This window comes from Canis lupus, chromosome X (assembly GCF_011100685.1).
Source record: "Canis lupus familiaris isolate Mischka breed German Shepherd chromosome X, alternate assembly UU_Cfam_GSD_1.0, whole genome shotgun sequence".
Classification (NCBI taxonomy): Eukaryota; Metazoa; Chordata; class Mammalia; order Carnivora; family Canidae; genus Canis; species Canis lupus.
Window position 1 is genome coordinate 115748847 of NC_049260.1, and position 23926 is coordinate 115772772.

Genomic DNA, 23926 nt, shown 5'->3' on the forward strand with positions numbered 1-23926 from the left:
ACATAAAATGACACATTAGAAAATAAAGAGGGAAAAGTTGATAGGTAAATAGCATCAGGAAAAGGCAAACTCAAACCTCCAGATAATACTATATGCCCCCTAAATGGCTACAAAAAGACTTGACAACTACCATGGTTTGTGAAAATGCTGACCAGTCAGATAATTGTCATCCATTGTTGGAGGTAAACATTTATAACACTTTTGACAAAGGCCTGTCAACTTTTCAGAAAACTAAAAATAGCCCGCTCCCTATAAATCAGCATTTGCATGCTTAAATGTTTGCTTAAGAGAAATGAAAATATAATTCCACACACTTGAACATGAATGTTAATAAAAGCTTTATTTGTCATGGCCCCAAAATAGAAAAATAATCCCCTCATGTGTCTGTAGAATAGGAAAACAAAGTAGAATATATATTCATAAGCTGGAATACAACTTAGCAATTAAAGAGTAGTGAAATAAATTTAAAAAGTAGTAAAATATTGATACATATATCAAACAGACAAATCTCAAAAGCAGTTTGTTTGTGAAAGCAAAAGGCCAAGTACCAAAGAATGCTCATTATACTATCCCATTTACCCGAACTTCAAAAATATGTAAAATTAATACGTGGTAGAAAAAATTGGAAATACGGATTACCTCTAGTGTTGGATTGAGAAAGGGCATAAGAATACTTTGGACAGGACGGTAGTATTTTATAACTTGATAGGAGTTTATGTTACACTGCAAACTACACTTAAGAGTTATGAATGTTGGGGTGCCTGCGTGGCTCAGTTCATTAAGCATCTGACTCTTGACTTCAGCTCAGGTCATGATCCCAGGGTCGTGGGATCAAGCCTTGAATCAGGCTCCATGCTTAAGCCTGCATAAGATTCTCTCTCTACCCTCTCCCTCTCCTGCGAGCTCTCTTGCTTGAAAGAAAAATCATGAATGTTATCTCAAGAGAAATAAAACAGTCAATAATTAACTCCAACTAAAAATGATAGGTAAATATGATAAATTTGCTCTTCTACCAATAAATTTCAGTGAATGGAATACAAAATTAAGAGAGAATTGCTTATGTTTTGAACTTCAGCAGTGACGTTCAGATTTTCTTAATGTGACCCCCTACACAAAATGTATTGTCCATATATGCAAGTGTAAATATATGACAAGGATGTGAAAAAGATCAAGTTCTAAAATATACGTAAGGAATATCTTCAGAAGAAATGGTTTGTGTAAAGATGTTATTTTTCAATATTGTTTTATTGATTTTTTTCTAGTTAGGTTGAGACAACATTGTAGTTCTCAAAAAAAAATCAATGTAGAAAATCAATACCAAAGAACTCAAAGATAATATTATTATAATCAACATGGAGAATACAATGAAAACTTTTGAAAAATGATAAAGTAGTCCAGAAATTTTTAAGGAGATAAAATTATTCTCTAGGTTAAATTCATTCTCTAGGTTAAAGCTGTCATTATGGAAATGGTGTGGAATAGGTTCAAAGAGTCAGAGTTAACTGGAAGAAAATGGATACCTAAAATAGTGTTTAGTTAATTCCTATTTGAAAAGGAAAATAATCAAAATCCTCACTGTGTTGCCCCCATATCACACATTCTGCATTGATTAAAGTGTAGGAATTTACAACAAACTTTAATAAAACGTATTTATGAGTGGAGCTATCCATGGTATGTTGAATAATATAATTCTATTTTTGTAAACACAGTATATATACACACACACCCCTATAGCTACATTCTAAACAGGTAGCTTTCCTGTTTAAATTGAACTTCATCTCAGTAATATAGTCTACTAGTACCAGTTATGGTTATATTACTAGAGTAGTTGTAAAAGTGGTATGTATCATTTGGTGAATAATTATGTACTTGGGAAACAAGGTACCTCAATCATTTCTGTGGTAAGGCACTTACAACAACCCAAAAGTGAATAAACTTTTAATTACTCTATAGTCCTAATTTGTATTGAGACAACATGTGAAAATACTGTTGGAAATTGAAAGCAAAAGCATTTTTATCATCACAAGATTAGATCCATATGTGCAAAAACCCATTTAATTAGGACACATGGATTTTCTACTTGCAAACTTACTTATTACCAAGAATGAACTCTTTTCAACAACTTCTCTAATGAGATAAAAAGTAACCTATATAATAAAGTGCCCTGTTTTTCAAACCAAAAAGTCTCCAGATGGCAGGGACTCAGGAAGACACAGTGGGTGATACAGAATGTGCTGTAAACCTAGTCCTTCAAAACTACAGACGTTACTATCGACTTCTCAAAAGGAAAAGGAATCCATAAAAAGAAAGCCCGAGCAAGAGTTAGAAAGATGAAATTTAAAAAGTTAGCAATGAAGGTGCTATCCTCCTATTTTGCTATTCCAGTGTAAACCAGTTCATCAGAGGTAATGTGTTTGGAAAGTTCATTTACTTCTACTTCCTGAAACCTTTAAATGAAATTATCCAACTAACTAAGAACTGATAGGTTACTTGAGTTGGCAAAACTACCATGTTACCTGTCTACCACCAACCATCAGACAGTAAACAGGATGGGCAGGAGAATGTGATCCACATAAAAACAAAAAGAAATAAAAGTGCTAGGAATAAACTTGTAACAACCATTAAATCTATCTATGAAGGCTGCAACATGACTTTCCTGAAGGACCTGAAAGAAACAAAATCTATACCACATATACCTACACCAGGGGATGAACAAGTTCTATTACGTAAAGATTTTCATCTTGCTTAACTCCCATCATTGCAAAACCAACGTGAGAAGGCTAAAAGTTACAGAGACATTTGACAAAGTGATGCTGTTTTTTAATGTCTATATAAAAATGAATCGGATTTTCGACCAAATCCTCCAACAGGAAGAATGAGGAGGATCATTTCACATGCAATATCCTACACCGTGATGTACAAGTTACAGAAATTAACACGCTGAAGTTACTCACCCAGGTAATTACCAGAGACTGTGCTAAAAGAGAATTCTGTGTTACAACATATGGAAAAACACATAAAAAGTTAAAAATAAACTGCATCCTTAGTTTTACATCACTAACCCTAAAGTAGATACCATTAAATAATTACATTTTAAAAAAATTTTTATTTGAGATAGAGCAAGACAGAGAGAGTGAGCATGAGTAGGGGGAGGGGCAGAAGGAGAGGCAGAAGCAGACTCCCCACTGAGGAGGGGAACCCCCCCCCCCCACTCAAGGCAGGACTCTGAGATCATGACCTGAGTGGAAGGCAGCCACTTAACCAACTGAGCCACCCAGGTGCCCTGAATAATTACATTTTAAAACTTAAACCAGAAAACACATTTGATATAGAAAAATATCAATCTGTTCACTTTCACAGTTTGACCAGGTTACACAAAGCTCACTATGTGATCCCATTTGCTAAAAATGCAGCCACATCACAAATACAGTAAGACATATGAGCATCTTGGGATGCCTGGGTGGCTCAGCGGTTGAGTGCCTGCCTTTGGCTCAAGATGTGATCGCAGAGTCCAGGGATCGAGTCCCACATCGGGCTCCCTGCAAGGTGCCTGTTTCTCACAGAGCCTGTGTCTCTGCCTCTCTCTGTGTGACTCTCATGAATAAATAAATATCTTTAAAAAATTTTTTTTAAAGATTTAAAAGAAAAAGACACACAAGCATCCTTTAAAGAGACACAAATATATATTAGTATTCAGGGTTCTTCAGAGTATTAGAACCAATCAGATTTACACACACACACACACACACACACACACACACACACACACTAAAGGGCAGGAGTAAAAACAAGAATGAACTATTTATATTAAGGATCCAATTCACACAATTGGTGTGGTTGCCAAACCTGAGATATGCATGGCAGAGAGGCATGGTGAAGGCCCAGGGTAGAGGTGATATTCCATCTTGAGTTCTAAAAGCAGAATTACCTTCTCTCATCCTTGAAGGACCAGGCTTTCAACTAACTGATCAAATGAGGCTCACCCATTATAGAAGGTAATCAGCTATCTTTAAAGACCATGGATTCAAATGTTAATCTCATCTGAAAAAATACCTTTATGGCAACATCTATGTCGCTGTTTGATCAAAAACTGAGTACCACTGCCTAACTAACAGGACATTTTTTTTTATTGAGAGAGAGAGCAAGCACGCGTAGAGGGAGGAACAGAGGGAGACAGAATCCTAAGCAGACTCCCCACTGAGTGCAGAGCCTCATGCTGGGCCTGATCCCAAGACCAAGAGATGGAGACCTGAGCTGAAAATCAAGAGTCAGATGCCTAATTAACTGAGCCCCCCAGGTGCCCCAAAGATGACATTTAAAATTAAACATCTATGTTTCACAGGAAAAAATGAATTTAAACATTAAGGTACCAGAGTGGAAACTGTTAAAGATCTATATAGGGTACATAAATCTGTCTGTATATATACCCTAGATTCACTAGTCTTGGTGAATAACAACATTTACCATTAAAAAATAATACAAATAACTTGAAAGGAGTATTTAACTGTCATGATCATAGGAGAAATAAAATTACCAGTCTCCTCTAACAATTTTCTCAATGATTCCTACCTGTATGAAAATGATGATAAAGTTTAATGTTAATAAAGCCATAATTATTAAACATTAATAATGATCATTCTTAACACTGGCTTGATACTAACTTATATGCCATGCCAATCTGGATGCTTAGATTTTATTCGAATTAAATTCATCATCACCACACCTCATCATATAAAATTATAATTATAGAATGTTAAAATGGGTATGAAGGGCAGCCTTTGTGGCCTATCGGTTTAGTGCCACCTTCAGCCCAGGGCATGATCCTGGAGACCCGGGATCGAGTCCCACGTCAGGCTCCCTGCATGGAGCCTGCTTCTCCCTCTGCCTGTGTCTCTGCCTCTCTCTCTCTGTCATGAATAAATAAATAATCTTTAAAAAAAATAAATAAAATGGGTAGGAAAATACCTAATTGGGGGATCCCTGGTTGGCGCAGCGGTTTAGCACCTGCCTTTGGCCCAGGGCGTGATCCTGGAGACCCGGGATCGAATCCCACGTCAGGCTCCCGGTGCATGGAGCCTGCTTCTCCCTCTGCCTATGTCTCTGCCTCTCTCTCTCTCTCTCTCTCTCTCTCTCTCTGTGACTATCATAAATAAAAAAAATTAAAAAAAAAGAAAAGAAAATACCTAATTGTTTTGTAACCTAGTGACAGATACAACAGTGACTGTTATCATGATACCATTTGTTTCCATAAAAAAGCAAATTTCTTACAAAGAAACTCCATTTAAGTGAAGATGAATTTCACCAAGCCCCTCCCTACCCATCATCCAGACTAGTTCCCCAGGTATCAGGATTCTCTGTGGCTAGGAAAACCAACTGCATCAAATGGAAGCAATCTTACTGCAGGTGACACAGACAGAACTTTGAAGGTAGCAAGGCCTAACCTAGTGAAAGTCAGCATTGTGACCCAAACAAAGGACATAAAGAGATCTGAAAATAGCAACAGATGGTATAATCCACATAAAATGCAATCATTCAAAGGGCATCATCATGGACCAAGAAGAAAAGCTGAGTTTAAAACAGATGCATTGATAAAGCCCTATTGTGTCAATTCAAACTGTGACTTGATAAAATCAAGGGTTCTTGTCATTTTCAGCCATTAAATCATGCAATCATGCCCTCCCCAATGTGTTCCCTAAGTTATCAAGGCTTGAATTGAGTGAAAATGATTATGTATCTATGTTGGCATGAATATACCTAATATTAAAAAAAATAAACACATTGAAAAACAGGTGTATCAAAAAATATATGCAACAGAATAGAACCGTATACCTTTGAAATTACAGGGTTTTTTTGTGGGGGGAGGGGAATCTAAAAACAGGTTCCATGCCCAGTATGGAGCCCAAGGTGGGGCTCCAACTCATGACCCTGAGATCATGACCTGAGTGGAAATCAAAAGTTGGACACATAACTGACTGAGCCACCGGGGCATCCCCCGAAATGGATGTGTTTCTTGCCACATAAAGAAAAAAGACACCTACATGTTAATCACCAAGTATACGGAATTGATTTCTTTCTTTTTTTTGGGAATTGATTAAAAATATGCTTTAGACAAGCATGTTTCTTATGTGGTGTTAATAAATTATCAAGATTATTTCATTTGACTCAATTTGCTAAGAATTTTTATATCTAAATATACACAGAACAGTATATTTAACAAAAATAGGTCCTACATCATATACCCCAGCCCTGTGGTCGTTACAGTTTCCAGGGCTACCATCCAGTTCAAAGGTGATGACGTAATGGGTTCTCTGTCCAGCTAATAAATGGACTGGGGGTAGTGCCACCAATTAGCACAAATCGCTTCCTGAAGGACTGCTTAATTGGGAGGGAATATACTTTGTTTCAACACATGTATTGAGATCTTCTTACTATAAAAATGACTGAATAAAAAAATGACTGAATATATTTAATGTGTACAACAGGATGAGTGTGAGGCACATACAAACATCACTGAAACCATGACTACAATCAAGGGGACAAACATGTCTAGCAGGAAGGTGATGTACTTTAGAATTTCCATGTAGATTTTCTCATTTGACTGTCACAAATAACATCTCCTTAAAAAATTATCCTTAACATTAGTTAAAACCACAATTTTTTTAAGATTTTACTTATTTATTCATTAGAGACAGACAGAGACAGAGACAGAGACAGAGACACAACGGAGAAAGAAGCAGGCTCCATGCAGGGAGCCCCATGTGGGACTTGATCCCAGGACTCCAAGATCACACACTGGGCCGATGGCAGGTGCTAAACTCCTGAGCTACCCAGGGATCCCCTAAAACCACAACTGTTGGGACACGTGGGTGGCTCAGTGGGTTAAGCATCTGCCTATGCCTCAGGTCATGATCCCAGGGTCCTGAGATCGAGCCCCGCGTCGGGCTCCCTGCTCAACTAGGAGTCTGCTTCTCACTCTCCCCCATGCTCATGCACTCTCCTCCTCTTTCTCCATCTCTCTCTCTCAAAAAAATAAAATCTTTGAAAATACCACACAATTGTTTGCTTTACTCTGTATTAGTGGATGACCAAAATCTCTTAAAAGACCCCATCCTTATCAGTTGGGATAAGACTCGCTGGCCCAATGGCCATACTTAAAGCATAAACATCTTGAAAATAATGTATCTCCAGCTTAATTCTGGAAAGGGACCTCAAATGACACCTGCCAACTCCACCCCATTAGTAGTCAAAAGGCCACAAGAAATATCCTTGCTGAGCATTACTCTAGCCAAAAGGGCATCAACCACACATAGTGAAAGGGAGTGGCACCTTTCTGGGCCAGACATCGCACACAACAAGACTGTATGTGGAGTGTATGCCAAGTCCATCTCCCATTCTCAATGTAGCCTTCATCGCTCTGCCTACCACATGTCATGATGACTGTACCCAGGATTTCCCCATGAACCCAGGGAATGACATACACTGTGCCTCAACTTGCATCCTTCCCTCAGAAAGGGTTCCCACATGTTCTCTATGTTTACCTGGATGATTCTGAGGACACAGACAACATCGTTCCTCTGTTCTCTTCTTCTGACAAGAAGTGTCCACATCTTCTCTCCCTCACAGGTTTTCACATAGGAGTGAAACCCTGATATCACCTTGAAGATGCAGCAGAAGATTGGGGTGCCTGCTAAAGGCCTCCTGAGGGTGGGGTAGCTAGAAAATAATACAATGAAAGCTTCATCAATGGTCTGAAGGCCACCATAAATGTTCCTGTTTCAATTTACCCCACAGAGATAGGTACCGATCACACAGTCTATGTGATCACATGATGTCTGGACAGAGCACTGCACATAACATGGCTTCAACATATAGGGCCTGCCCAGTCTCCCACACATGTGAAACGTACCTTTACTCTATCTCCTCACTACATCATGGTGACTGTACTCAGGTTTTTTCCACAACCCTAGGGGATGCCAACATGTTGCCCTCCAACTCTCAAACCTCCACTCAGTGGGGATATATTCACTTATGATACATTTACCTGGATATTTATGAGGATACAGAATGAAAACGATTATTACCGGTTTGTCTATATGCTTAAAATTAAAAAAAAAAAAACCTCTTCCTCGTCTTTTACACTTATTTGTTTCAACTGTTAGAAATATACCATTGTGGGATGTCTGGGAGGGTCAGAGGTTGAGTGTCTGCCTGTGGCTCAGGGTGTAATCCTGGGGTGCAAAGATCAAGTCCCACACAGGCCCCCTGATAAGAGCTGCTTCTCCCTCTGTCTAGGTGTCTGTCTCTCTCAGTCTCTCGTGAATAAATAAATAAAATTTTAAAACAAAGAACTATGCCATTCAACTCATCCTGAAAATTCTTGCCATCAGACCCAGGGAGCTACTGTTCATATCTGAACCCAAAAATCACATGGACTGTGACCAGTGCTTTCACAGAACGGGACAGAATGCCCACATAATGCACAGATATGCAAATCTTCATCAATGGTGATCCACATAGAATCCGCCTGGATGATTTTGAAGACCCCCAAAAAACATTTTCTGCATAATCTCAAACAACCTGGTGTTCATAATGAGAAAAGCGCCACTGCCAATAAAAATCCGAGGTGAGACTGACTGGGGAAGTAGGACACCCTAAGTCCAGGAATGGAGTGCAAGAACTGCGGCAGCTCTTCTATCGCTAGCTGCAAGTCGCTGCAAACGACGATCGCTCCAGAAGTCACAACCACCCAAGACATGAATGATCAGCATCTTACACACTGAGCGACTGGCCGGCCTTTTGTCGTAGCTGGGCTTTAGTGAGGATCCCTTGTTTCCTCTAGGATTACCTGATAGATTAGGAGGACCCAGAGAAAATAACTTATTTTGCACATTCTTCTCTAAACCTAAGGTGTTAAAGTTATTAGGAATGGAACACAGAGGGCACCAGGATGGCTCAGTCCATTAAGTGTCTGCCTTTGGCTCAGGTCATGGTCCTGGGGCCCTGGGATCGAACCCCCCTTCGGGTTCCCTGCTGAGCAGGGGGCCTCTTTCTCTCTATGCCCTCTGGCTGCTGCTCAACCTGCTTGTGTCTCTCTCTGTCAAGTAAATAAGTAAGATCCTAAACAAAAAAGAAAAAAACAAAAAAGAATGGAACACTGAATCATCTTATGCTCGTCATCAAAACCGGCTGGCCCTACCAGAGCCATTCCGGGGTTCAAGGAAGAATTTTCAAGAACACACACACCTCTGGCCCCTTCACCGACCTGAAAGCCATCAAAAGCCTTCCTCTTGGTGAGCATTTCTCTTCTCACCCTGGTATGGCGAACACTTAAATTACCTCATGAGCACCTCTTGACGTAGGGCACGACACATACCATACTTTGAGACCTATGCATTAGCCACTCGCACTCACTCTGATACACAGATTTCATCTCACCCCCTCTACGTCATGAGGACTATACAAAAACGATGTTCTCATGCCTTAAAACAATGCAGACCCAGTGGCTACACGTACATAATTCTTGCGGTGAGGCACGCTCAACTGCTCCTCTGTAGACATGACCATGAGGACAGAGAAATCAAGGTTGTCTCTGTATTCCCTCCATCTATTAGGGATTATCCTCCTCATCTCCCCCATCTGTGCCAATTCGCATTGTAAGGAACAGACAGACCCCTGAGGCCATCATGAGGATGCCAAAGACACAAGTGACTGACCAAGCCCTCCCTTCCTGGGTTCAAGACAGGCACCTTGAAGACAAATGCACCCCCATTCCCATGGAGCAGGGGTGGCTGGGGCAACACAAACGGTGGTTCTTAGTGAGCATCACTCGGCCCAGGCAGATGCTAATCACTCCTAGAGTATGTAATCAGCGCCATCCTGAGCAGGGCACTGCACACATCATGGCTCAAACAGATCCTGTGCAGGGCCCTGTTCACTCTCATGCGAAGCTTTTGCCCTACCCCAGCCACAACATTAACACTGTACCCACCATTTTCCCTTAATGCTGGACGATTCTAACCGATTGCCCTCTAACGTGCATCTTTCTTCACGAAGGAATCCCTTACCTTCTCTGGGATTACCTGGACGATGATGAGGACACAAACACCAACCCTATCGCTGTGTTTTCCCCCCTCTGCTTCAAATGTCAACTATTGCTTACCTTGTAGAAACTTAGGCTCTTGCATCGTTAGAATAGACAAGTGGAATCATTCTGATGACGCCGAAGGCAGAAGTGCCTGCCAGGACTAACAAGAGTTCGAGGCAGTAAGCTCAATACCACATGCACCTCGACCCAGCTTCCCGGACCGAGGACACCACCAGTATTTCTCTTGAGCAGCCGATACTCACAAAGCCATGGGTTTCACCAAGGATAACTGGTTGGTACTTTTCTTACAAAAGGCTCTGACCACAGCTTTGCCTCAATGTGGAGCACGTTTCCAATACAACGGTCACTCACAAATGCAACATTCTGGTCTCCCCACACGTCATGAGGATTTTACTCAAGATAATACAGACACGAAGCAATCCAACAGACCTTCCTCTCTCTATGGGGATCCCCTAATTACTTGCTCCCCATCTCCATACATGACTAAGGACAGAGTGAGTAAAATATTTCCTCTGTTCTCTTCTCCTACGAAGAAGTGTGTTCATCTTCTATAAACTCCAGGACTTCACCCCATTAGGAACCAACCACTGAAATTATCTCGTTGCTGCCTGAGGCCCAACACAGTGGATGCCAGGACCTTCCCGGGTTCAAGGCACCGACCTCAAGGACACCGGAACCTGCATCCCCATTAAGACACAGGGCCCACTGGAAAGATGTTCTTGTGGAGCATTACTCTACCCAGGCAGGCACTGTTACACATCATACTGGTAATCAGGACCTTCCTATGCAGGGCACTACACACAGCACAGAACCCGGTGTGGCCTGCCCAGCCCCACACCCCCCCCCCCCCCCCCGCCAAAGCAGCACTCTCAGCCCTGGGGCCACATGACAAAGAACAGACTCAATGGGCAACAGGACAGCCACAAACGGCTGACAACTGCCTCGCGACAGGCTCCCTCCCTCACCGGGGCCAGCATAGACACCCCAACATTTATCGAGAACACTATGAGACCTCAGAGAGCTCAGATTCTTCGGCATTCTCCTCTTCTAGGAGGGATCGTCATTCTATCCATCTGTGGGAATTCATACTCTTAGGAATGGACCAGTGAAAGCTCTCTGAGGAAACGTTGAGACCTGACCCAGAGCGTTCTCAGCACACTGTGGGTTCAACACAGGCAGCACAAGGAATCTTACCCGCACGCCATCAGCCACCGAGGACACCACACACGCTGTCCTGTGGAGCTTTACCACACCCAGAATGATGCTGTTACGCTTAGTCTCTGGAACCAGCACCGGTCTGGGTGGGGCACAACTCCCAGTGTGCTCAGGCAGCCGCCAGGCCCGGGCTCACTCGCAGGCTGGCCCATCCCATTCCTCTCCCTCCCTGAGAACCAGGGTGATGGTACACAAGACTGCTTCACAATCACACAAAATGCTGCTGTGGGCACGTCCGCACTGCAAGAGACACTCACATGTGATCAGCAGCTCTTCCAATTTACACCAATGACGTATATGCCTCCCAAGAAACAGCCTGTTCCTGCCTTCTTCCATTACAAAGTATCTTCCTCTTAACAGTTTGTGCTCACATTCTCAGGGATGGGATGCCTAGAATTATCTTGAACCCACCAGATAGGAGGTACAAGTACTTCCCAAGGCTGCCTGTGCTCAAGGCAACCAAAGACACTTGTGTCGACAATCCCATCGGGGGTCTGAACAACACCGCACACTCGTTTCTGTTACACGGTCAATCACCCTGAGTGTTCTAGTATCGACAGTCCAAGCGACCAACACGTTTTTGAGAAAAACGCTTCACTGAGCCTGGATCAAGGAAGAGGACCTGCCTCGTCACCCTCTTTTTCTGAAATGTAGCTTGCAGCTCTCTCCCACCTCACCAAGAGAATATTGTGGATTTTAACTTGCCCACGGATGACGTCCATTTCCTACCTTCCATCCTGAAAACAGGCTTCAGTGTGGATCCTTCTCCCGCTGTATGGTCACGCCCAGATGATTAAACCAACCAGACAACCTCCATGTTTCTGTGTTCTCTTCTACAGATGGTATCTGCGCGTTCTCTCACCTCCAGGGGTTCAAAGGAGCTCAGAAGGCCTGACCACAGTCATCTGGGGGAGGTCTATGACACAGCAGCCCCTTGGGAAGGCCTTCTTCTGTTCTCCTCTCCTTTTATGAAGCACCCTCCTGTTAACTAATTTCTAGGTGTTCACCAGGATAGGACTAAAACCTGAGAAGATCCCGGGGAGGACTTAGAAACCCCCAGGCGTCTGCCAGGGCCCACCGCACTTCGAGGCGAGGCAGTCTACTCGATGGCAAATGGTACCTCGGGGCCAATCCCCGTGTCTACTGCCACTGCAAAAGCCGTTCTTTGTGAGCATTCCTGTATCCAGGCAGGAACTAATCACTCTAAGGTGACGTCATTAGCACCTCCCTGAATAAAGCACTGCACACAGCATCGTTCGTGGCGGACAGGCCCTGTTCCTCTTCCGCTCCCTCGTGCAGCTTGCAGGTCTCTCTGCACCAAGCCATGCTGTCTGTCTGCGAGGTGCTCCCCAACATAAACCAGTCTGACGCACATCCCTCTGACTTCCATACCCATCACTGTGGTTCCCCTCATTTTCTACCATTTACCAGGAGGAGGAGGAGGATCCATCGGGAACAGGCCAATTCCCGTTATCTCATTTTCTAGCACGAAGTATTTTCATCTCCTGTAACAGAAACGCATTCACCATGTCAGGATTGGATCACAGAATTCATCTTCTGGGTACCTGACAGCATGACCACGTGGCTGACAAAGAAGCCTGTGTTCTAGGTAGGCTGCCGTACCTCAAGCCCTCTCTTCATCAGCAGGCGACTACCGGTTGATACTGGTTCCTCTATCTAGGCTGGCAGTCACTATGTATTAGTCCACGTGATGGCCACCTTTAGGGTAGGACATTGCACACACTGTGGATGCAGGAACTGACAAACCCTATCACCCCCCCTCTTTAGTGGAACTTTTGTTTTCTCTGCCCGGCAAATTCATAAAAGCTAGAGTCCACATTTTCCCATCATTCTATACAATTCCGATTGACTGACCTCCTACTTGCATTTCTACCTCCATGGGGATGTCCTCACTTGGACTATATTTAGCTGGTTGGTTCGGAGGATTCACAGAGAACCAACTTTGTCCGAATTCATTCTTTTTTCCAAAGTTCCTTAGGAGTTCACGGTGAACACTAGAACACAGATCTTAACAACATTTAATCTCCATGTATGGGAATAGATGATAAAAGCCACACTTGTGAACACAGCATAATGATAAAGCTTAAGCCATATGCCTAAAGTAGGTGTAATTCCATGCGTCAACTACACTCTAATAAAAAAATATCTGTGGGACACCTGGGTGACTCAGTGGTTGAGCGTCTACCCTCGGCTCAGGGCGTGATCCTGGATGTGGCATCGAGTCCCACATCGGGCCCCCTGTGAGGAGCCCGCTTCGCCCTCTGTGTATTTCTCTGCCTCTCTGTGTGTATTTCTAATGCATACGTAAAATCTGTTTAAAAAAATCTTTAAAGATTTTCTGTATTTGAGAGTGAGTGAACAGGAGAGAGCACACAGGAGCAGGGAGGGGGCAGAGTGGGAAGGGGAAGTCCGTGCCGCACTGAGCAGGGATCCCAATGCGGCCCTCCTTCCCAGGACCCCAGGATCCTGACCCGAGCCAGAGGCAGAATTATAACGGACTCTTCTGCCTCATCAACCCCCATATCCTAAGAAACACTGTTTTAATGTCATCTGAGATCTGGTCTGGGTGGCTGCCAATAGGCTGCTGGCTTTAAGTACAGAACATCGAGGACAGAAGCACTCCCAGGGCCTCCACCACTGAGCTGAAGGACACCACGGGCAGTTATGTTACTGATTGGGACCCCACTCAGTCAGGCGCTAATAATCCGTATCCTGCTTCATCAGCACTTTTCTGGGTAGGACCCCAAACTCAGTGTGGCCCGCAGGAGAGGGTCTGGCCAGACCCGGCAACTCAGCAAAGTCCAAGTTTCCTTCTCCCTCTCTGGCACAGCGTGAGCAGTGTCACTAGAGGCTCCTGGACTCCTGCCACATGCTGCGGGCCTTTCCTCCAGGGGGCCCCTCTCCCTGTTCCATCTACTGAGACAAGAGGTGGCCTGACAGCAGCACCCTGTCCCAGTGTCCTCTTCTTCCCCTACAAGCATCATTATCTGCCCCAGTAGGTATGCAACACTGAGCTCTCCGTGACGATAACAAATCCAGGGGTGCTGGGAGCCCCTCCTTACAAGGCGGGCACCCCAGGGACCACTGCGGCTCCGAAGGCCACCCCGACATTCTTATAGAACATCGCACTACCCAAATAGGCATCCACAGCACATAGGCTCCCAGATCAGCACCGTTCTGGCTAGGGAGCGGCCCACAGTCTAACTGGGGGCGGGGGGCAGGAGGGAGACCCCACCCAGTCCCCCTGCCCTGTCAAATGTACCTTCCTCCTCACTCTTCCTCTCATCAGGATGAGTGTGTCCATTACTGACCGCTGATCCTAAGTATCAATCACTTCCAACGGGCACTGTTCCCTCTGGGAGGATCCACTCACACACTCTAGGGTTAGGGGAGCCCTGCTATGGAGTGTGACCCAGCATGAACAAGGCTTGTGTCTGTACAAGAGTCTTTGTGTTTCTTTCTTCAACGATGGGAATGGACTGCTGACAGCTGGATGATGCCCGAGACCTCACAGAGTTACCTGCCAGGGCCCTCCCGTTTTCCCGGCAGGGAGCGCAAGGACACATACTCCGGTATCCCCGTCACTGCTCCAGAAGACACCACAGACGTCCTTCAGGTGAGCATTACTGCCCTCAGGGAGGTCCTAATTACTCTTATGAATGAATGCAACTAGCACCTTCCTCAGCAGAGCACTGCATACATTATGCAGTAAGACGATGCTGTACAGGGCCTGTTCCTCACCCATATCCCACCCATCTCACCCTCACCACATTGTGATGACCTGTCCCATGATTCTTTAATTTTTGACAATGCCAACATAATATTGTCTAATTTACATCTTTCTCAATTAGGAATCCCTTTTTCCATATTTACCTGGATGACTAGGAGTACTCAGTTCAAGCTTGCTTACGTGTTTCTTCTTTAATTGGAAACGATCATTATTTCTCCAATATGTAGCTGTTCACATTCTTATGGACTACCCATGGTAATAACTGATAGTAGGACTATGTTGCAGGTGACTTCCAGGGCCCTCAGAAGTTCAAGGCAGGCAGTTCAATAGCAAATGTGTGATGCGCAACTACATCATTACAGTCACTTCCTTTTGGAGTTCCCTATAACCCTGAAATTCATTGATTAGATATAAGATAATAATTCACTCTGGAAGGGATTACTCACAGCTTGGCTTTAAGGTGGATGACCTACCTCTTCCATGTCATACGCTCAAATCCAGCTTTCATCTTTCATTCCACACTACCATGAAGACCGTATCCTTTTTCATGAACATACACACTGTTCTTCCACTTTCACACCTTCTTCAGTGTGCATCCTCTCAGTTTTAGGATAATGAGGACACAGAAAAAACAAAATTTTTCCTATGTCTCTTCTTCTATAAGGAATTATCTATGCTTTCCCTAAGCTTTATCATATACCCTATTAGAAATATGCCATTGAAATGGTCATAAAAATCTGTGCAATAAGACACAGGGGGTTTCTGGGGCCCTAAACTTTATTAAAGCAATCATCTTCAAGACATATGACATCTCCAAATCCATCATGGGACAGAAGGTCACCACCAATGTTGTAACTGATTATTCCTCTACCAAGGCAATCCAGGTGGCTAGGTCACTTCAAAATACATGGTGCTTAAGAGAGACCCTGCAAAGCCCAACATGACTAGAAGAAAGTAGTTTTCTATCCCCTTGATACAGTGTGAAGACTACACAAAATATATTCCCCTAACACAGGAAAATTGTCGATCCCTGTCCTCAAAACCGCAAAACTCCCTCAGTCATAATGGCCTCATGTGGACTACCATTACCTAGATGGTTAGCAGGTTCCACAGAGTAAAATCTTGCTTTTGGTTTTCCTTCTTGCATGAGGAAATATATCCTTTCTTCCCCCTAATCTACAGGTCATCACAACGTTGTACGGAATCAACTACAGAAATAGTTTTGGACTTCCCAGAGATTACACTTGGTTCCCAGGGCCCTACTTTGTTCAAGGCAGGCAGCTCAGGGAGACACACGTGCCTCCATCCCCATCACAGTTTTGAAGACCACCAGAAACCTTGTTCTTGTTGAGCTTTACCCTACCCAGAGGGGCGCCAATTACCATTAGTCAAAGTAAGTGGTGCCTTTCCAGGCAGGGCAGGGCACAGCATACAGAATGGCTTCAAGGTGAAGGACATGTCCAGATGCTCACCTCCTCACAAACCCAACTTTCATCTCTCTCTCCAATGCGTCATGATGGCTGAACCCAGTATTTTCCTGAAACTCTAGACGAGAGACAGCTCTGCTGCCCTTTGACTTGTATTCCTCCTTCTGCGGGGATCTACCTATTCCATTTACTTAAGATTTCCAAGATTAGAGCAGTCCTGGTGGCCCAGCGGTTTAGCACTGCCTTCAGCCCAGGGTGTGATCCTGGAGTCCTGGGATCGAGTCCCACATGGGGCTCCCTGCATGCAGCCTGCTTCTCCCTCTGCCTGTGTCTCTGCCTGTGTATCTCTCATGAATAAATAAATAAATAAAATCTTTTTTAAAAAAGTATTCTACCCAGACAGATGCTAATAACACATCCAGTAAGTTGTCAACATATTTTTCAATAGTACTCTACACACAGCATGGCTCAGAAGAAAGGACCTGTCTAGCCCCCCCTCATACTCTGAAATGTAGCTTTCAACTCTCCTGTCACATGATGAGAACAGTTAACTCTTTCTCTATAATAGTGCAAAATGAAGAATTATTACCCTTCAACTTCTATTACTTTTTAAGTCTTATTTTAAATTTTTTAGGAAAAACACAATGGTTTGTTTCTTAGTAATGGCATCTTATTGGGGAAGAACAAAGGGGGTTATAAGAAATCACATCCCTCTGGGACAGGAGCCTCACTGTCCACAATCCCTTGTCCATCCCCACCTAGGGGTGGGGGCGGTGGAATGAAAGGCAAAAGGAGAATATGACTGATAAAGCTAATGAGCAGACAAGAGGCATTGGTGGGTAAGACATTTGGGACATGAGTGGGAGAGGACGAGTCCAGACTCCTTGGCATCCAGACCTGGGAGCTAGTCCTTAACCTTCCCTTTCCTGGCTATGGTCACTGAGTGCAGGGCTTGTCACATGGATGGTCTCCTAGCACTGGGCGTTGTACCATGCCATATGAAGGGTGCCTTGGTGGGCTCTGGTGCCCAAGTCCCTGTCATAAGCCCCCCCACCCCCCACAGCTATGAATCTCTGTCAGCTCCAAACTCCTTCTTCCAATTGCAGGGCACCCTACACCAGATGGATGGAGTTGGGCCCCACAGGTACCTTCATGAAATCCAATGCCACAGTCCTTGCTGCTGGGGGTGTGAGGCCCACAGGCCCAGCTCTGCACATCCGCTTCCCTGCCGGCCCTTCTTCACTTTAACTTTCTTTTTGGCCACCATGGTAGTGAGCGCCAGCAGGGGGAGGAGGGGGAGGAGGGGAGGAGGAAGAAGCCTCAGTGCTATTTCCTGGTGCTATTTCCCTTGGAAGCCCGAGTTACTACACTCTCGCCCCTGCCGGGCCAGACATGCCCACCAACTTTTTCTTTTAAAAAAATTTTTACTTATATTCAATTAATTAACATATAATGTATTATTTGGTATCAGCAGTAAAGATCTGTGATTCATCAGTCTTATATAACCCCCAGGACTCACTCCATCACATGCCCTCCTTAACATCCTTCACCCAGTTATGCCATCCTGCCCCCCTCTCTCCTCCAGCCACCCTCAGTTTGTGTCCTATAATTAGAGTCTGTTATGGTTTGTTCCCCTCTCTGCCCACCCACTTTTAACCTCTCTCACCTGTGCTACCTTTTCCTGGATAATTCTGAGGATCCAGAAAGTACAAGCTTATTTGTGTTCTCTTCTAATAGGAAGTATCAGGACGTCTGGGTGGCTCAGCAGTTGAGCATCTGCCTTTGGCCCAGTGTGATTCCCAGGGCCCCGGGATCAAGTTCCACATCGGGCTCCCTGCATGGAGCCTGCTTCTCCCTCTGCCTATGTCTCCGCCTCTCTCTGTGTCTTTCATGAATAAATAAATAAAATCTAAAAAAAAATAATAGGAAGCATCTTCATGTTCCTTACTCTGTACGTGTTCGTATTTGTGGAATATCATACATTTCAAAATCATTTTGAAGACATACAGGAAAAGGATGGCAGCCTGGGGTCTTTGGGGTTAAAGGCATCAAGTCAAGGACAGATGAACTTCTATCTTCATTCAGTGATCTGCGTTACTCTACCCAAATAGGTACCCATAACACGATATCTATAGGAACAGAACCATTCTGAGTAGAAGACTCCACACATTATAGGTCAACGCCATCGATCAGCCCAGTGTTCCCAGCATTGTTGCATGTACCTTCCATTCTCCCCATATCTTGAGGCTCATGCTGAGCATTCAGCGATATGCTTAATTAAGTAAGGCCCAAATACTGCCCCCTCCAAATTACAGCCTTTCATCAGAGAGGATCCCCTCAACTGCTCTATGCTGAACCTTCCATCAGAGAGAATCCCCTCAACTGCTCTATGCTAAAATAGATGAGAAAGTCCAGAGAAAAAGAGCTTGTTCGCAAGTTCTCTTCAACCATGAAAAAGTATTTTAATCTTCTCTAAACTGTACTTTCTCACACTGTGAGGAAAAGACCATTGAAGTATGCCTGAGATCAAACCATGGGTCCACCAGGGCACTCCTCATCCAAGGCATGCAGGTTAGGACACATGCTATCTCATCCCTATCACAGGACTGAAGGCCAACAGTGTCCCTACAGAATGTTCCCATACAGACCCAGGTGCTGATTATATAGAGTCTGAGTGACCAACATTTTCAGAGAAAGGCCTCATCACATGGCAAGGTTACATGGAATAGGACTTATCAGGTCCCCTGTACAATCTCAGATGTAGCTTTCTTTTTTTTTTTTTTTTTTTTATTTATTTATGATAGTCACAGAGAGAGAGAGAGGCAGAGACATAGGCAGAGGGAGAAGCAGGCTCCATGCACCGGGAGCCTGATGTGGGATTCGATCCCGGGTCTCCAGGATCGCGCCCTGGGCCAAAGGCAGGCGCCAAACCGCTGCGCCACCCAGGGATCCCTCAGATGTAGCTTTCATCTCTCACCCTATGACAGAGTACCATACAGAAGATTTTTCTATTTCCCCAGACAATGCTAATAAACTGCCCTGAGACCTGCATCATTCCACCAGTGATACGCCCTATTTTACTGTGTTTACCTGGATGTTTATGAGGACCAAGAAAGAAGAAAGTTCTTGCTCTGTTCTCTCGCTGTATTACAAAATATTGCTACTTTCTTAAACTTCTAAGTATTCATACCATTAGCAAGAAACCACTGAATCAGGATACCTAGGTGGCTCGGTGGTTGAGCGTCTGCCTTCCAGTCCAGGGCGTAATCCTGGGGTCCCGGGATCAGGTTCCCTGCATGGAGCCTGCTTCTCCCTCTGTCTGTGTCTCTGCCTCTCTCTCTCTATCTCTCATAACAAATAAAATCTTTAGAAAGAAAAAAGAAACCACTGAATCATACTCTTGGCTGTCAGGACCTTCCTTAATTATTACAAGGAAACAACTCAAGAACAGATGAATCTCCATCCTATCACTGGTCTGAAGGCCAAGACAACACTGTTACGGTGGAGATCAACATTGGTCCTGAGATGGGGACCAATACACCTAGTAGAGGTCGTTGGCAGCTTTCTGGATAGAGCACAGTACACAGCCAGAGCTAAACATGGAGGACATTCTCAGGACCCCAGAACAGTCACATATGTAGTTCATCCCTCCCCACCACATCACACTGACTGTACCACACAGTTTCCCCTAAACCTCATCTACACTAAACACACTGCTCTGCAATTTGCAAGCCTCCCTTCATTGGGGATATCACCACAGAGAGAACGAGCTTCTTCTTCTATAAGGTCATCTCCTAAAATGGATGCATGTACATTGTTACAATTGGACCAAGAAAATGGCACTGAGAATTAGTGAGATGGTTCTCTGCAAGAGCCATCCAGAGTTCAATGCAGGTATAACTTGAGACATATACATTTCCACTGCCAATCGTGTTGTCTGTACTGAGGGCGACCACAAACTTTGCTCTTTTTGAGCACTGCTCTACCCAGAGATGCTCAAATTACATGTAGTCTATTTGATCAAAATCTGAGTAGAGCACCGCACACAGCACAGATTATTATTTATGACCTGGCCTGTCTCCCTTAGACATCTCGAATATAACTTGTGCATCTCTCTCCACAAAATCTTGAGCATCTCAAGTATCTTTCCATTAACCTAGATAATCCCAAAGCACTGACCTGCAACATGTACCCCAACCCATCTGGGGGATGCCCTCAGTGCTTTACCTTTAAACTAGGTGATGAGGACAAAGAGAGAATAAGACGTTTACAATATTCTCTTCTATTAGAATGTTACTCCATCCTCTCTAATATATGTTAAGTGTTCACATTATTAGCAATGGACCACTGAAACTACCCTGAAGATGCCTGACATCAAAGTGGTCACCTGGCCCCTCAAGAGTTCAAGCAGGCAGCTAACATGCAACCATTTCCATCCGCATCATGGGACCAAAGGTTATGAAAGTTTTTCTTCATGTCTGTACTCCATCCAGACAGGCACTAAACTACACATAGTCTAGGGTAGGCACAACACACAGCATGGCTTCAATCTACATCTGCCTGGTAATTTTCAACTATCAAATGAAGCTAATATCTCAACATCTAAATATCATGATGACTGAACCCATCATTTTTTTCTTATAACTCTAATAAAGTTCAACTGAACTGCTATACAAATGCAAAACTCCCTACTGGAGATCCCCTCACATACTCCACATTTTCCTGGAGGATGATGAGAATGATGATGATGATGATGATGATGATAATGTCCTAGTAATAAAGCCAACAAGACTGATTCTGTTTTCTTCATCTAGTAGAAACTTATCTGCGTCTTCTCTATATCTTAGGTGTTCAGGTTGTAGGAAGGGATCACTGAAACCTTCTTGAGTTGGCCTGAGATGAGAGGCCCAGGTGGTTGGAAAGGCTCTAAAGATTCAAGGCAGGAATGTCTAGGACACATAAATTTCCATCACCATTACTTCTCTCAAGGCAACCACAGACATTTTTCTTGTAGACCATTTCTCTCCCAAGACAGGCACTAAATACCTAGTCTAGGCAATCAATACCTTCCCCACACAGAGAACTGCACAAAGCTTAACTCACATTAACTAATCTGCGCAGTAAAACTGGCATTAACGGATGTCCCTTTCTCATCAATACCCACTGTATCACCATTTCTCGACCAAAGAGGTTTCCAAGATTCTAGGAAAATCCAACCCAAGACTCTCCAAACTGCAAGCTTTGCTCAGGTGTCACCCCCTCACTTGCTCTACATGGTCCTGGAGAATTTCAAGGACTCTTAAGATCATGCTTGCTTTTCTTACTTTTTATATTGAGAAGTATCTTCATATTCTCTTCCCTAAGTGTCCACTTTACTAGGAAAGGAGGACTATACTCCTCTGGAGAATGCTTGACATACAGCTAACTGCTAGGCAATTTCTGATTTCAACTTAGGCAGCTAACAGATGCCTATAGCCCCAACATCAATGCTGCCCAAAGACTGTAACAAACATTGTTTTTACTGAGCATCACTCCACCATAAGAGGCACCATGTAAAGATGGGATAAAAGACCCACAACTTGCAGACAAGGACAGTAATCACATGGTGGTGGATGTGTAGGACTTTATCTGAAAGGGAGCGAGAGAGCATGGGGGCGGCACAGAAAGAGAGGGAGGTAGAAGCAGACCCTCGGCTGAGCAGGGAGTCTGACAAGGAAGTCCATCTCATGGTCCTGAGATCATGACCTGAGCTGAAGTCAGAAGCTTAAACGTTGGAGCCACCCAGGTACCCCTGAGAAGTAGCCTTCATCTCTCTGCCTACCACATCTTGATGCTTATACCCAATGCAGTTCCTTAAACCTAGACAAGGTCAACCCACTGCCCTCCAACTTTTTTTGTTCCCTTTGTGATGATCTTAAACATCTCTATTTTCATCTAGATAATTCTGAGGACCCAGGGAAAACAAGCTTGGTCCTATATTCATTCTCCTACACACTATATTCCTCTTCCCTAAACTTTATCACATTAGGAGGAATCAATTACTGAAATGAACTTGAGGATGTCTGAGATCATGGTGACTGCCAGGGATCCCGCAGCTCAAGACAAACTCAGGGACACTGGCACATACCCCCCCATCATTGTTCTGAATTCTATGAAAAACAATTATTCCACTTGAGCATCACTCTACCTACATGGGTATATGAAGCCAAGTAACTGGCATCTTTCTGAGCGGAGCACTATACATGAAGTCGACCTGTAGGACCTGCCGAATACACCCTGTACTCATCCTGTACTCATCGTACTTCATCGTACTTCAAACCACCTAACAAATACTTTAACAGAGATCTTCTCATAAGCCTCTAAAGGCCAAACAGAGCCCTCCAACTTGAAAACCTCCAATATTTGAAATACATCTTCACCTATCCTACCACTTACCTGCATGATTATGAGGAACCAGGGAGAAAAGGCTGATTTTCATGTTCTCTTATTTTAGGAAGACACATCTCCTACATTCTGAAAATGGACACACAGGAATAGAACACTAAAATAATCTGGAGGTCGCTCTCAAAGACCTCTTGAATTCAAGGTTGGCATTCCAAAGTCCAACAGCTCCAATGCCATTCATGGATACAAATGCCACCAGAAACAGTTTTCCTGAGCATTACTCTACATACAGAAGCAACGTTAACATGTGCACTATGTGACTGGCACGTTGTTGGCAGTGCTGTAGATACAGCATGGCTTCAAGGTGAAATATCTGTCCAGTCCACCAAGAACTTGGACATGTAGCTCTCTCGTCACTCTACCCAACGCATCATGACGACTTTACCAAATATTTTTCATAACCCAAGATAAAGCCAATCAACAGCACTCTAGTTAATTACCTCATGAGTGGGAAATCCCTTGTCAGGTCTAACTTTATCTGCTCTATCATGCAAACGAGAGAGAACAAGGTTTTTCTGTGTGCTTTTCATGAATCACAATATATTTTCATGGTATATATCTACAGATATAAACATTGTTAGAAATGCAACACTTAAATGAACTTGTGGGGGCCTGAGATCCAGGTGTGTTCCAGGGTCCACTTAATTCAAAGCATGAGGATCAAGGACACGAGTGTCTTCATTCTCAACACTGTTCCAAGGACCACTGCCACCATTTATCTTCTCCAACATTACCCGTCTCAGTCATTTGTTACACATATGTGATGGGCACCTTTCTGGGCAGGGGAACTGGATGCAACATGATTTCAGGGCAGATGACCTTCAATGTCCTACTTCCATACTCAAATGTCATTTTCATCTACCATTCCCTGTATCTCAGTAACTGTACCCAACATTTTCCACAACACTAGCCAATGTTGACCAGTATACTCTGACTTGCACTGTTCACACAGTAAAAATACTGTCAAAAACAAATAAACATATG

General features: G+C 43.9%; 1 long non-coding RNA gene across 5 annotated transcripts in view; it reads right to left on the minus strand.

Moving 5' to 3' along the window:
* The window catches only part of LOC119868529, an 86022-nt gene extending 72985 nt beyond the window's left edge, over positions 1-13037 (minus strand). Inside the window, exons 1-3 of one of the 5 annotated variants that reach the window (XR_005386488.1) lie at positions 12944-13037; positions 12749-12825; positions 7539-8041 (exon numbers count right to left, since the gene is read on the minus strand). This is a non-coding gene — a long non-coding RNA (uncharacterized LOC119868529). The other 4 variants (XR_005386487.1, XR_005386490.1, XR_005386489.1 and 1 more) reach the window with 4 other exon arrangements.
* Between the last annotated feature and the right edge of the window lie 10889 nt (positions 13038-23926).